This window comes from Electrona antarctica (assembly GCF_951216825.1).
Source record: "Electrona antarctica genome assembly, chromosome: 3".
Classification (NCBI taxonomy): Eukaryota; Metazoa; Chordata; class Actinopteri; order Myctophiformes; family Myctophidae; genus Electrona; species Electrona antarctica.
This window is the reverse complement of record NC_136808.1, coordinates 37170619-37179719: the sequence shown is the minus strand read 5'-3', so window position 1 is coordinate 37179719 and position 9101 is coordinate 37170619.

Sequence of the window (9101 nt, the reverse complement as noted above, 5' to 3'; positions counted from 1 at the left end):
ATGATGATGATGATGATGATGACGACTATAGTTGATTAGTTGACATTGGGTTGGTTGTCATTTTTTGCAACTCTGAAACTTTGTTTTACTTGCACCATCAGTATACTTTTGCAATCTCCGCAACACACCCGAAATAAGTGTCTCGAGCCTACTCACTGCGTGTTAATGTATTTGTAAATGTGAGTGAAAGCAATGATGATGATGCTGACAACGTTGAAAATAAGGCCGACAACAACGATACTGCTAATCAGAATCATGCGTGTCTGTTAAAATCAGCTAACGAGTCACAGTCACAACAAATCACAGCGCTCCGATCCATCTACAACAGCACAAATAAGGAGCACACCACATTCTGCAAATGAAAACAAGGCCTTATTCGGGATCAAAGCTATTAATGGGGCCTGGGTAAGTAGAAGCTGCTGTCAGTCTTTGGCCAAACCAAACAGACATACAAACACATGTGGGGTTTGTGTGGGTTTAGTGTTCGATAATGTACAAAGAATTAGGATAACATTGTTGCTAATCCAATTCCTCCCAACTTTGCTTGCTTACAGTGACGGTTTGGATAGTCACCACTCACTAAAAAAAAGAAAGTTTCCACAATGGAAATGCTACAATGGAAATGCTTTCCTGATTGTGTATCACACACGTGATGCGTTCTTTGTGACAGTTGCATACAGTATAAAGAAGAGTGTGGGCTGCTACTTTGTTGCAATTTTTGCGAAGCCTTTTAGCAACTCGCTCTGACTTTCTCTGGTGTTTGACCTGAGCTCTGGTGGTTGACCTGAGTTTGCCACTGGGAGTTAAACACTTTCACACTGGTGGTGTCCCTATTTTGGGCATGTATATAACAGGTGAAACATGAAAAAAAATCAATAAGGTGAAAAACTGAAATATTTAAATATTTTCATAGAAGTTCAAAAATGGTGAAAATAGCTTTAAACAAGCTCACAATGTGTCGCATCAGGGCTTAAGTGGTTAAGCAACCATAAGTGTGTCTCCCCAAACAGACGTCGCAAAGAATAAATCAGAAGATTGAACAAAAAAGGAAAAACTCATCAGCTGGGGCCATAGAAAAACACACAGTTCTCCTCACCCCTCACCTCGCTACGAAAACCCAATTCAACCTTATGACTTGGGTCGGTGCGAGAACTGTTGAATGTCGCGACATTCACATTTACAGTAATGAGAAGTGAAGGAGAGGTCAGCGGGAATGTGGAAGCTATGTGAGTGAAATGCCTTTTCAGTACCCTTTCAACACACTCCACCATAATGTCAGCTAATTGGGGAATGAAGAATGTGCACAAATAAATAAACACCTTTACTGCGGTGGATACAGGGTCCGGTCATGATTGATTCTTTTGGCCACTTGCCAACATTGACATAGTTTTGTTATCATCATTGTACACTTTTCCATTTAGTCAAACACAGCTTTACGACCAAAAGTGTTGTATAGGCCTAGCCTACTGTAGCTTTAGCACATAGGCTACAACTATGAATATTTTGTCTAGCTATAGCCTATACTCGACGAATGGTTCCGGCCAAATTAGCCATTGGGCCGGTGGGGCCGTGGCCCAGGGCACTTGGCTCTCAGGGGCCCTTCGGGGAAATTGGACCGCACAGTACTTGGTTTGAGGCCCTGAAAAGGGCTCCTGGGGCCCTTCATTGGCTGTTGATTTTGTTAAATTTAGGTCAAAAAGATAATAAAAACACAAAAAAAAGACAAAAAGCTTGCGCGCGCTATGGGGCCCCCAAAAGGGCCAAGGGGCCCTTGTGGGGGTTAATCTGTCTTGATGTCTCCCCGGGACCCAAAATAGTGAAAATAGCAGATCTACAAACTCACAACTTCGCGCCGTGTTGTCAGCTTGTAGATCGGCTATTTTAACTATACTTCTTAAACATGTGTTTTCAAATTTAGGGAATTTCTTAGATTTTGCTTTGATTGTTTTCATGAAATTACTGAAAAGAATCATCAAATTAACATTTGAATTAATGAAAATCTTTGCTTTTTTGGAATGTTTTTTTTTTTATGTTTTGAAATAATAATTAAAAACGAAATGTACGAAACCAAAATAATGGGGACCCCATAAAAATGTTTGGGAAACTAGGGACTAAACTAAACACTACACTACACTACACTACACTACACTACACTACACTACACTACACTACACTACACTACACTACACTACACACAAACAAATTAAACTAAACCAAACTGAGATAGCTGTATAGACTGAGATTTTAATTAAATAAATTGGTCAAAATGTATGACTTTGACACCTGATGGCTCTTATGACCGAGAGGACCCACGCAGGTTGCAAAGACAGAAGTTTGCATCTCTCTATCTCTCTCTCTCTCTCTCTCTCTCTCTCTCTCTCTTTCTCTCTCACTCCCTCTCCCTTTCCTTTGTTTCCTTTGTCTCTCTGCACCCCCCGATCTGAAACAAAGCATTAATATTCCAAACAATAAATAATACAAAATAAATAAAAGTTCCGTTCAGTATACCCAGGGTTTTAACTCAAAGCATGACCTAATGTGCTCTGTGCTGAAGATCATGTGCATTATATGAGCACCGTATGTGCATCCTGTTTTATGCTGAGTCCACGGACCGGCCTGTCAACAGCGTGTACTGTATAGCCTAAAATAGAGCCATGAACCAACAAAAAAGGCCAAAACCTGGCAACGCTGACTCAGGGAGAAAACATGCACATTAAAGAGCAGAAAAGCCCTAATAAAATAAATAAATAAAAATCTTGTAATATAAAACAGTCCCCATCAAAGAGATCTCTCTGAATATTTTTGCTGGGCTCTTTACATATCATATTAATGCCACTTCAGTCATTGTTCACAGAGGCTCCCTTTGATCTGCAAGCCTGCTATAACTCTGGGGTAACAGGGGTGCTAATGAGACGAGTTGGCACTTTATAAACACTGTCAAGAACAGGTGGGGCTCTCGGGTCATTCTGGGCCATCGTGTCCACCTCAGATGGTACACTGCGATAATCCAGAGTGGTAAATGTAAAGCTGCGATACCGATACGTAACTGTAACGCTCTACCTGGGATTTCAAACCCATGGTCCCCCATGCACACGACTCTGTCCACTTCTGAGATACTACAGAATGGGTGGAGGATCATGATTTGCGTTTGACTGTGATGGTACTCAGTACTTTTACCACCAAAGTAAAGTAGGTCCCATTTCACAAATTTTCATGTATGAAATGCATATATAAATATATATATAATTTACAAGCTTGTACATCAGATATTGAAGTGGTTTTGTAATAATAATCACAATCTTCAACGTAACAATCAACTAAAGTTGTCAAATAATTGCAGTGGAGTAAAAGTACAATATTTGCCACTGAGAATTAAAATTATTGAAAATTAGACATACTTCAGTAAAGTAAAACCAATTGTTGTACTTATACTGTATTGTACTGTTACTTTACACCACTGAGGGAGAGCAACCAGTGTGGTAGTTATATTAGGTAGCCTATACAGATTGGTCAAAATAACATTTGAATAAGAATAAGAATTTTATACTAAAAGTATAAAGTTATGTTTTGCAGCTTTTAACACTGACAATATACAAATGGAACCAAATGGACCCATCAGGGCCCATTCAATTCCATTTGTAATACTCTCAGAGTTACAAATGGATAACTGAACACAGAGGATTTTACTGTGCAGTGCTGAAAGTGGTCTATTATCCGTCCTCAAGTCCCTATTCTCATATAGTGCACTGCAAAATTATCATATTATGCACAGACGCCTTTGTCGAAAGTTAAGTACAATCTTGGCGATTGTATCGTGCTGAACAAAATGTGGGATTAATTTCCAGCGCGGCGGTGAGTGATAGAGTGCAGTCATCCTCAGAGGAGGGGTCATCTCTGTCTCCACAAAATAGTTTTCCCACAAGATGGTGCACAAAGCAAGGACCAACACACACACACACACACACACACACACACACACACACACACACACACACACACACACACACACACACACACACACACACAGAATGTATGCTTCTGTATATAGGGTTTTTTATAATGTCTTTCAGCCTGACATTGTGCGTGAGATTTAAACAGGGGCTCTTTTGTATGTCAGACCTCACTTTTAATAGGTTCCCTATAAAACTGCTCAGTGATCATGGTATTCAAATCACAGCAATGGCGAAGTGTTTCCTCTTCTTTGGTATCTGGAAGCGATCCCGGGCGAAAGGAGGTGTACCACATCTTAGACTTAAGGCCGCACGCTCACTCCGCTCACTAACCAAAGGGGCTCTTTTCCTGCGGTGCTGCGTGTGTGTGTGTGTGTGCGTGTGTGCGTGCGTGCGTGCGTGCGTGCGTGCGTGCGTGCGTGCGTGCGTGCGTGCGTGCGTGCGTGCGTGCGTGCGTGCGTGCGTGCGTGCGTGCGTGCGTGCGTGCGTGCGTGCGTGCGTGCGTGCGTGCGATCATTTATTGAGGCTTAATCAACATGTATTGAATGGCGTATGTACTTTGTGAATCATTTTTATAGGGCCCTCTGTGCACTTTAAGCCTCGGCCACGGGGGTAGCGAGGGCTTTAAACGCCATTCCAGCCAAGGGCCCACCGAAGCGTTGAGCAAGAAAAGCCGCCGTCCCTGCAGAGCTCCGCTTGGCTTTAAGCTCAACTCTTCATTTATGGGGAATTGAAGTGAGGGGAGTTTACATTAGCGCTCTGGACTTTGCACTCACTGCCTTTCCTCGTCAATATTCATAAAATTACTAATGCAGCTACTGTGTGTGTGCACTGGCACTTCTGTCCCAGTTGGCCTGAGTAGCTTATAGAAGTTTGTATTATTTGAGCGGATCCCGGCTGCCTGGGCTCAGATGGCAGGGTGCCCATTCTGTTAATGGCCCTGCTCAGTACAACAACAAGTCGCGCAGTGATAAGCCCGAGGCACCATGAGGTGACCTGCGTTTCATTTGCTATTGTAAACCTACAGACAACACTCCATTAAATCCCCTTTATCGCAGATCTATCCTACATTAGTACTGGAGTTCATTTTTGAACGCCGTCCAGCAGAACTGAATTAGTATTGTGTGGTCTCTCTCTCTCTCTCTCTCTCTCTCTCTATCTTTCTCTCTCTCTCTCTCTGCAGACTATATCTAGAGAGAGTCTGTAATTCGGTCTGTAAAAGTTGAGAACAAGAAGCTGTCATCTGCTTTGAAAACCGGAAAGGGTATACGACCAGTCATGACGTGTTGTTATATCTTAAAAGATCATTTAAAATAAATGTTATAATATCCTATTCCTGCTAAGCCGCTATAGCTAGTTAGGGTTCAACTCATTTGGGTTTCAATAGGACTTCTTTATGCCACTATAAGAAAGGATGAAACGGGACATCTACCTGCTTTCTTTTGGGGGGAAAAAGCTGTGAGCTTCAAGATTGAAGACATTTTATTGGTACAAGAATAAAATGATTTGGTTTTGGTTCCTCAACCCTGCAGCCATAATAAACAATAAGAATTACATAATTAATAATAAACATAATAAGCCCTTTAGTGCAGTGGTGAACCTTTCACCGACACTTTCTCTCTCTATACTGACTGATTTTTTTGTGTTCCTTTCTTTCTTTCTTTCTTTCTTTCTTTCTTTCTTTCTTTTTATTGATCTATTTTATTTGGCTTTAATATTGAAAAATCAGTCAGGCGAGGTGAAAAACTATGCAGCGATCCAATGGTGATTGACATATATTGGACAATTGATTGTATTGAAAACATATGGCATATAATAAAAAATCCAGTCTGATTTAAAAAATGTGGGATAAAGTGTTCATAACAATATCAGAAGAAAGAAATGTTTTTAACTTTCTGAAGCTATAGTGCTACAGTAGTATCCCATGTGAGAAGCACTGCTTGCTTTAGTACATTTGGCTTCTTAAAAATAGCAAACGTACAAGCTCACAGCGCGTCACTTTGTGCCAAGCTGCAAGCTGGTACACAAAACCTTTTCAGATGGGGGGGTCTGTGGCCAAATACACATCATTTTGGGGGTCTTTGACATGAAAATGTTTGAGAACCACATGGAGACTCTTTTATCCATTGCACCTTACAATGCCTTGAGCTATGCATGGTCTCAATGAGACTCCTAAACCTGGCAGTGTTGGCACCATGTGCTACCTATAAAGGACCGTAATCTCCCGTCACAAGTGTTTGGACATTATTTTCTTTATGCCCTGTCTGCACAGTAAAACTGAGTTAAATGAACATTGAGGATTTTGCAGTGTGTATGCTGTTGTACAGCTGTACCGTAAGCCAACTAATAATAGGCCACCGTGTGAGATCCAGGTACCCTGGTGGTACAGTACAAAGGAATTGTATAGGGCTGCTGTGGGGGGTTCTTCAAAGAGACCGGACTACCCCGAATGTAAAAAGTCAGCAAGAAAGGAAAACCTCTTTTGAAAATGGGACATAATCATTTTGGAGGACTCCGGCACACACAACCTAAATAATACATTTCAGGTTCTGATATAACTATTACTGCCTGCGAAGAGCCCTTTGATGTTAATTGAAACCACTGGGCAGCAATCTGCTTTATAGCACTGACAAATAACAGTTTCCTAAGGCTTAGTATTGAAGGTTAGTGAGCGGAGAGAAGGCACATACTTGCTCCATATGCTCATTCAATATAAATAAAAATCAAGAAAAGCACTCTCCTTTATGGGATGCACCACAACATGCAGAGGCCGAAGTTTGTGGCGAGTGAAGAATGCTGTTTGCAGTTCTTAACAGTACCTAGAAGCATGGGGGGGAGGGGGGGGGGGGGGGGTGTTGGGGGATAGGGGGAACACGGCGACAAGGCCCAGACCGTATTGTTTCCAGTTTTTTTCCAGTAGTTTTCTTCCTGTCTTTTCATGCGGTGACCACAGCCCAATTTGATAACGCAATAATAACGTGTAGGTGGCCCTATATAAACTCCCACACAGGAAATGCATCATTATTCGGGCAAGCAGCCTGTCTCTGTCTGTATTTGTGATTTGTTCGGGCCATGTGATAGTTTGAGGCATGGTGGGGGGGGGAATGGGGGAGGGGGTGATGATGATGATGATGACTACAGGGTCTCGGCTCTGGTTTTAATACAGACACTACACAATGGTCTCTGTCTTCCTTTATGGCGCTTTACTGCATTCTGGCAACGCACTCTCCTCACCTTTGATTTCTGCCCAGCTTTTTTATACGCTCATTATATCACAAAAAAAGAAACCTTGTCAAGAGGGGTCATCCGGAGCTGATGCAATGCCTCGATTAACAGAAAACATACCCCTCGTCGTGAGCGCAAACACATTGGCCAGACCAGAGACAGAGGTCTATACGATGATGAGCCGAACACAAGTTCAAAGTGATTTCTTTTTTGGTTTGGATCAAAAAAGTGTACCACATCAAGAGAGCGCATGCATACAGGGTCTGACCTCGCCTGGCGGTGAACCCCACAGGTCGTACATGAGAGGGAGAGAAGTGGCTACGGGAGAGCCTGATTGTCTCTGGGACAAATGACAGGCATTGTTTGAGAAGGTAATTGGCTTGTCTCACTGTGAAGAACCTGTACGCAGTGATCACTCGCAGATCCCCCGCCTAGTCGACCTGCACTCGTCTCGCAGCCTGAGAGAACTCTGGCGGAGAGGACTTTGTGTTCTTTGAAATGTTCTTCATAAATGTGATTGACAGCAGCAATATGTGAATGATGGTTGTTGAACGTGTAAAAGGAACATGGTGTAATAATGGTGGATTGGAATGGCTGAAGACAGATTTTGACAGCACCAGATAAAAAAAGAAGAAAAATTATTTACAACATTGTAACAATTTTGGCCCTAATCGCTTTAAAAAAAACTCCTATAAGCCCCCCATACATTGCTCCCCCCGCCCCTTGCACATGTTCATGTTCAAATATGTGCACATGGATCTACTTTTCACAAAATGTTTCCAAGGATATTTTTCAGGCATATTTTTTTTCATCTTTAAAAGACCAGGGGATGGAGAGGAAATGTAGGTTATAAATAGGAATCAAAAAGAACTCCCCTGTTTATGGCTTTAAGGGATGCCAGAGACGCTGACATCTTTTGAAAAGTGGAGGGGGAGAGCTTTTGAGCTTTTTACAAGACAGGTGAAAGGAACATATGTGTTAAATCACCGTGCCCGGCTCACTTGGGTCAGCTCTACCATAAAAGAAAAGAGATTACAAAGGGAACTAATGAAGACAGTGATCAAAGTCTGTAATGGTAATACATTGCAGGTGTTGCAGAGCCCCCCCCCCCCCCCCCCCTCACACACACACACACACACACACACACACACACACACACACACACACACACACACACACACACACACACACACACACACACACACACACACACTCCCCAATCCCCTGCACACATCCACCACCATTCGTACAGTATATGCTCATGTCTTTCACATGTGCTTTGACAGCATATAATGGACACAGCACATTTCAGCACTACTCAAAATATGTTATGAGCTATCTGCATGAACCCATGGGAGAGGGCACTGTAGCTGTGTGTGATAGGCTACATGAAGAGAAGCCATGGACCCTGTAAGCCTTTATACTTGGCCGTGCCGCACACCATGCCAGATCTACAAGCTCACAATATATTGCCACGTGGCGTGTTGTGATCATGAGCCTTCGGCGCATGACACTGGCAGGCATACGAGTATAAATCGTAAATCATATATATATATATATATATATATATATATATATATATATATATATATATGCCAAGAGTTTTCACAATGGTGGTAAGTTGAATAGTGCTCCCGATGGTCAAAATACGTAGTGACAGGCCAGCTAAACACCTGGATTTGAGATTCATGTGAGGGCTGAAGGGAGGTTGGCAGGATTCACTGCAGGCGCTGGAGAACGTTCAAAGCATGATTGTTATTTTTACACGTAGTCTAAGATGAAAAAGGGGCACTGCTTTTGATTTACTGGGAGGGGACGGAGGGGTGGGGGTATATGGAATAAGATCCATGTTCAAGAGCATTTTAACGTTTGCCTGAATAAAACAAATTGCTCATTCAGAATCATATGCTAGGCCTATCTGCGATG